Raw genomic sequence first — 7,021 nt, forward strand, 5'->3', positions numbered from 1 at the left:
TTTTCATTGCAAATTTCCTCATGGAGATGCCTCTCCAACTGCAGCTTCTCTTGTCTTTCTTTCAAAAGCTTCCACCACCTGCAGGAGCTCCTCCTTGCCATTCATTGAGATGTAAGCTTCATTTTCAGGATGGTCATTAAGGCCCCAGTCAGCTGTGCACTCTTTCTTTAAGCCAGGAGACAACTGAAGACTATGCTCCTTGATGAATGAATGCAGGGAAGGGATTCCCAATTGCATAGGTGGGGCATGTACAAACTAGCTGGCAAGAGCTGAGAACTTGGCCACGTGAAGAGTCTCATCATAGGTAGAGGCACAGGTATTCACATGGATAATCATACAAGAACTGCTTCGACAAGTGAAGAAGCCTTGGATCACATGAGTCAACTTGCTGTCATGGAAAGGAATCAGGTTCTGCTTTGACCTGTTCTGCTGATTTTGTCACAGGGCAGCAATACAGCAGCCCAGGGTATGCAGAGAAGTGTTAATGTTTCCTGCTTCCTTTAGCCATTCACCATTCTATTGATCTATGCAGCACTCTGAGCCAGCCAAGTCACAGAGTGGCGGTTCACTGATCTTGGGCACTATATCCCCTTCTCCTTGAAGGTGCAAGATTCTGATTGAGAAAATTCTAGAGTTCTGGTTCTGGTGGGTACTGGCAAAACTGGTTCTGATGGCCCACTTTCAAGAGTTTCCAGGCTTCCTCAACACCTTGAACATGAATCCAGTTGAGATCTTTCACATAAGGATTGTCGTTTTGATCCTTGCATAGCCACACTGTCTGTCTCTTATGCTGATGACTAGGTGGTTCTAACAGGTCATAAAGCAATTCATTGTAGATCACAAAGAAGGAGATCCAGACTGAGAAGTGAATGTCTGCTGGGACACATAATGGGGCAGGATCTGGTTGTACCCATGAAGTACTTGTTTCATCCATCTGGCTAGCGCTGGTGAGCTTACTGGTGGAAGAGAGCCCAGCAATGCCACTGTTAGAGCTGGTGCTGACAACTATCCGACTGTCTAGATGGACACGTTTCTTCAAGGAGGTGGACATCTCCTCCTCTTGGATACCTCCAGTTTTCAAGGACAGCTTCCTCATTTCTTCATGTTGAATCTGCTTGCTGTCTAGCCAAATTAACTCACTGGAGAGCAAGGACTTCAGATAAGGTGTGAGATAAAGTTGGCCTTGGAGACTATTACAGATGAGAGCCAGAGACAGGGGAAGGATTCCCCCATCCTTAGTAGTACCTTGAATTGTGTTGGTTTTCCTCGAGTTGGTGACTCCGTATGTGTATATGAGCCAGTTCTGCCCTTTTAGTACATCCTTTACCATCTCCTTCACCGTCAGGTTGAAGAAGGATGCTTTTCCTACTTCTGGACCAAATATCTGGGAAAAGGTAAATTTGTGGGTGGCCTGACCAATTCCACTCTCATTGCTCTTCAAGGCAAAGGAGTCCTTGGGCTCTTGCAGCATAAGTTTCTGTAGTCTCAATTTGGACACAGCCCTGCACTTCCTGTTGGTTCAAGTTAGAAGTTAAGAAGGGTCTGATTCTTTCACTCTCTCTGCAGTGTCCTCAAATGGATCCTGTTTGTCCTCCAGAGAGGTGATTACAGAGCAATCTGACAAAAGGTCCTTTCGGATCACAGACCTCAGACCTGCAACTGTTGATTCAAACATGGGGGAGACTACAACATCCTCATTGCACAGTAAGCCCACTGGCAGAGAAAGGATCTCATGAGACATGGCAAGGAGAGTCAGCCAATGTCCAAAGGCAGTCTACCTCACTGCTTCTCCAGTCCCAGCCCCCAACCAGCTGTAGAACCCAGACTCCCACTACTGGAGAACACAACTCCGCTCATGAGGCACAGTCTTGTTTCTCATACAATGCTTTTGCTAATTTCTTTCAATGGTCATTTGCTGTAGCTGACTGTTCAGTCTCTGCACCTTCTGCTTCAAATGCATCTTGGTGAGGAAGCTTTGGTGGGATGGTGGCTCCCTGGTGCTCCTTGTGGGAAGATGTACACAAATTACCTTGCAGTATGACAATGCAAAGAGAATGGACAGATGCTGTGGATATCGCTCTGTGTAAATAAAGTTCTGATTGGCCAGTGGCCAGGCAGGAAGTATAGGCGGGACAAAGAGAAGAAAATTTTGGGAAGTAAAAGGCTGGGAGAGACACTGCCAGCCACTGCCATGAGAAGCAACATGTAAAGACACCAATAAGCCACGAGCCACGTGGCAAATTATAGATTAATAAAAATGGGTTAATTTAAGATAAGTAGATAACAAAAAGCCTGCCACGGCCATACAGTTTATAAGTAATATAAGTCTCTTTGTGCTTACTTGGTTGGGTCTGAGTGACTGTGGGACTGGCGGGTGAGAGAGATTTGTCCTGACTCTGGGCTAGGTAGGAAAACTCTAACTACAAATGGTGCCCCATGTGGGGCAAGAGTTTCCACCTAAAACCTAAAAATAAAAGATTCTAAAACGGAGCTAAATACAGCTTCCTAGTTGTCTCTCTAAGTTAGCAGCAGCCTGCCGGTTTCAGCTACTATGGCGGCAGGTTCCTGGTATGTGTGTCTGACATGCAGTGTGGCAGGAATGAGGAATCTACAAGCAGCACTTTACTCTGCTGCATATTGGATTTAGCCTTTGCTAGTTTAAAAAACAAACAAACAAACAAACAAAAAACAAAAAACACACAAAAAATGGTTTCTGGGCTATGCACTACTTTGATAAAACTGCTTCTGGTAGTTGATGGCTCCAGACCCAGAGCTGGCAGTAAACTGTATCACCGCCATGTTGGGAAGCTGAGGTGGGTGGAGCCAGCAGCCACAGCAGTGTTTCAGTCTTACAAAGATGGATATTACACAGAGAATCTGGTTTATGTTGTCTTTGGAATTTTTAACTACAGAAAAAGATTTGATTGTAAAAGCTGTTGAGTTAAACAAATATGTAAATTTTAAAGGTACCTTGCCTTCAAAATTTGGATATAAGGATATTTTGCTTTGGAAAAGAGTCTCTGCTTTTGTTTCCACAGAAAGCCAGAGGCTATGGATGTGTTCCAGATTAAGATACATCAGGTTTGATCAGCCAAGACCAACTGAAATGTCTCCAAAGACACTATGTCCCAGATGATCCGACATCCACAATGGTTTCAAGAGGTTTACCCTCATGGATAATTCCATAATTCTAAAATTTTCTTTGTGTCCACATAAGATACAGGGACCTCTCCAGCAGGAAGTAGTAAGAAAAACTACGCCCAAATTCCCAGATGGCTGTGGAGATGGAATTGGCTCACTCCTTCCCTAAACCCAAGCACATTGTTAAAAGAAAATGTTAAGAGATTCTTGTGTCCCAAATCAGAAGAGTCCTCTGGTGTGGGACAGAGAAAAAACAAAATTTTATTTAAAACAGTTTAATTATAAATGCAATATATTTCTAAACATAAAAGGGAGTATGATATAGATATGATAGGATGAAAGGGTAGATTAATAAACTTACTTCTAAGGAGCAAGAACTCATTTAAAATGTTTTACATTGGTATAGATTTTAGTCTATTGATACAAACTTAAAGTTAATTTTGTTATACTGTGTGTATATTTCTACTCTTGTTTAAGGTATTATGTTTGTACAGCTCATTTAAAATTGTAATGGATAATTTAAAATAGAGTAATAAGTGGTCATCTATGATAATCATACTCATAGCCATGTTAGTTAAGTTTTCTAGGTATACACAGAGATATTTCAGATAGACAGGTAATCTTCAAACACTTCAAAGGTCTATAGAATATGGTCTTTAAAATATTTTTAAAGTTTAGACTTTCTGGACAGTGAGACATGTCTGCTCCTGGCAACACCAATTTACTTCAGAGAGGAGGATGGGCATTAAAGACACTTCATATGGAGTTTATCTTCACCTTGACAAAAATAGCCATTTGGGCAAGAAACTGTTCTTGCCTGGACTGCTTGATAGACTGGACATTCAGGACCCAAAGAATGGTGACCACTAAACTTTGCTTGACAAAATGGTCCTTCAGGTTCCTGCTTCGCAGAGGAAACTGCCAGACATTCTACAGGACACTGAGAGAAGTGACCAAGAGACTCTAGCCCTGTGGGCTGAAGACAAATGCCCCAACTTTACATAGGAACATTAGGTGTCTGTACAGACTGCCATCTGTCTCTGTATACCCTGCAAGACTCCCAAAAGTTGCTTGCATCCTTCTCCTGGTTCTCAGATAATATATCCTTCTGAGGTCTTTGATGTGGTTGAAGACTAGATAGTTATAATTTTCTCAGTTATGATAAAAGATAAATTAGATATAAAACCTTGGACTCACAAATATAAAATAGATAGGATATATTCTTTAATATTGTAACTGTAATTCTTGTTTGATAATTGTTTTGTTATATGTAATTTTAGTATGTAAAAGTTAGAACCTTCCTTTAAAAAAAAAAAAGAAAAGGGGAAGAGTTGTGGATATCGCTCTGTGTAAATAAAGTTCTGATTGGCCAGTGGCCAGGCAGGAAGTATAGGTGGGACAAAGAGAAGAAAATTCTGGAAAGTAAAAAGCTGGGAGAGATACTGCAAGCCGCTGCCATGAGAAGCAACATGTAAAGACACCGGTAAGCCACAAGCCACGTGGCAAAGTATAGATTAATAAAAATGGGTTAATTTAAGAAAAGTAGATAACAAAAAGCCTGCCATGGCCATACAGTATATAAGTAGTATAAGTCTCTTTGTGCTTACTTGGTTGGGTCTGAGTGACTGTGGGACTGGCGGGTGAGAGAGATTTGTCCTGACTCTGGGTTAGGTAGGCAAACTCTAACTACAGACAGACCACTCTGAGTCCTAATCAAATGTTTGAGAAAGTTTGTTTAACAATGACTCAGTGACACCCCAAATTATTTTGTCCCATGATTCAGATGCCCACTCTGGGGAACTCAGCTGTCTTCTCTATTTGAAGGGAAGTGATTATCTCAGCTATTTAGTTCTCTCTGTCATAGCATATACACCAAGAAACCAAGGAGAGAGAATCAGAAAAATTGCCTTAGTTTACAATCACTCCAGTCATTTAGAGGTTGCCCAAATATTGGGACATGTTTCTCTAACCATATAACTATTGATGGAGAAGACATATAAGGGAAGAACATGGTCACCAGACTCAACAAGTCACCTCACTAACAACTCAGGACTCACAAAGCAGCTGAGAAGTACCTAAAGTTAGCCAGTGTGGTTGAAGTACAGTGATGTGCAGACTTGAAAGGGGCACACCTCATTAATCCCTCCTGATTTCATGTTGGTGTCATGTTCATTCCTCAGTGCCTGTACTCCAAAAGCAACAAAAACAAAGAGTTCTCAGCATAAAGCTTTGGCCTTACCAGTTCCTGACCTCTGAGGAAAAACAATTAATATCATGGAACCCTTGAATTTCAAGAGCCATGATACACAGGGATGTTCTGTTGGTTCCTAGAGCCTCCAGCATTCTGTGACCCATTATTGGAAGATTCAGTTCAAGACCACTTCTTCCAAGAAGCTTCTCTTTTCCTCCACAGAACTCATTTCACAATTATCTTGACCATTTCTTTCTTGATGTTTTGCTCTGAGGCTGAAGGTCAGCTTTCTTCTGCCACGCTCTGTTCTCTCTACCCTCTCCATTCTCTTTCTGAATTAGACTCTTCAGTATGCCAACATGTTCATTAGTATATGGTGAAGACATTGAATAAATTTCCCTAGGGCATTTGGTATTGCCACAACCTACGTGACATCACAGATGATGCTAGGCCTCTCCAGGATACAATAAAATGTCCAGGGAAGAGCTGAAGATGTCATGGGAACTGACATTGCTTCCCTGCTAATGAGCTTTCCTCATAATACACTAGAAGTCAAGCTGACCTTTGCAGGAGCCTCGAAAGGGATACAAGGGAAGACCTTCAGCACCCACTTCATCCAAAGCCAGAGATCTCTCTCCAATTGATTGGACATTCTTTAGTTCCTTCCATGTGTGGAGCTGAATATTAATCTCCTATTGAAATTTTATGTACACAAGGTAAAAATATAATAGAAATTTATATATGCTATAGTTCTTCATAACTTCCTGCATCTCCTTATCTCCTTAGTCACAAGACATTAAAGACTTAATGCTGACTGAGAAGGACAATTGTTAAACAATTTCCTATTAAAGAGTCTATAGGAAACAGCTAGGCAGAGTTATGCTAGAGGAAGAGGATGACATGGCCTAGGAACAAGTACACATTTGAGTGTGATATGGTCATGCAGCTCAGTGTGACTAAAATCTGTGTCATCAGCATGTGTGTAGTGGTTGTTGTACTCCCTGTTGAGTAACTCAAAGTGTTCTGCTGTTACTGGGTAGTAAAGGTGTCCAGACAGCTGGAGCCTTCCACACAGAACATGAGTTTCCTATAAAGCAAAGTATATTCAGGAAAATCCTTTGCAAGCCCCTTCATATATAGGAACATAGACAAAATGGTTCCACTGGACAGTTTTGATTATTTGTTCTTAATTTGTCAAATACTCTGACCCTTTAAATTTTATTAACAGTACTTCCTCTTGTTATGATGAACCCTAATTGTTTGATTGATACTTAATTTTATGTTTGCTACTGTTATGAATCATAATTCAAATATTTGATGTGCAGGATATCTGATATGCAACCCCCAATGGGATGGTAAACCACAGGTTGAGGACCATACTTCTGAATGCAGAAAGAAGTCTTCACAAATCCTGACAGTGATGCTGGGCAGTGTCATACTTAATTTTTATTATCAGACTGAATTAAACTAGTCACCTGGGAGGAAGGACCCTCAATGAGAATTTATATAGATCAGATTTACTTTGAACATGTGTCTGTGGGATTTTGTTAATTGTTAATTGAGATAAGACTCCCTAAAATGGGCAAAATCATTTCATTGTCTGTAACCTGTACTGTGTAAGTATGAAGAACAGAGAGCATAATCATACACAAACAGGCAGCATGGGTGCATTTGTTTATCTCTGCTCTT

At 41.0% G+C, this 7,021-nt stretch overlaps 1 pseudogene; it reads right to left on the reverse strand.

Moving 5' to 3' along the window:
* Positions 1-5: 5 nt before the first annotated feature.
* On the reverse strand, positions 6-1,741 carry LOC118575797 (annotated as a pseudogene).
* Positions 1,742-7,021: the final 5,280 nt, after the last annotated feature.

The sequence above is a fragment of the Onychomys torridus genome, unplaced genomic scaffold (assembly GCF_903995425.1).
Source record: "Onychomys torridus unplaced genomic scaffold, mOncTor1.1, whole genome shotgun sequence".
NCBI classification, from domain to species: domain Eukaryota; kingdom Metazoa; phylum Chordata; class Mammalia; order Rodentia; family Cricetidae; genus Onychomys; species Onychomys torridus.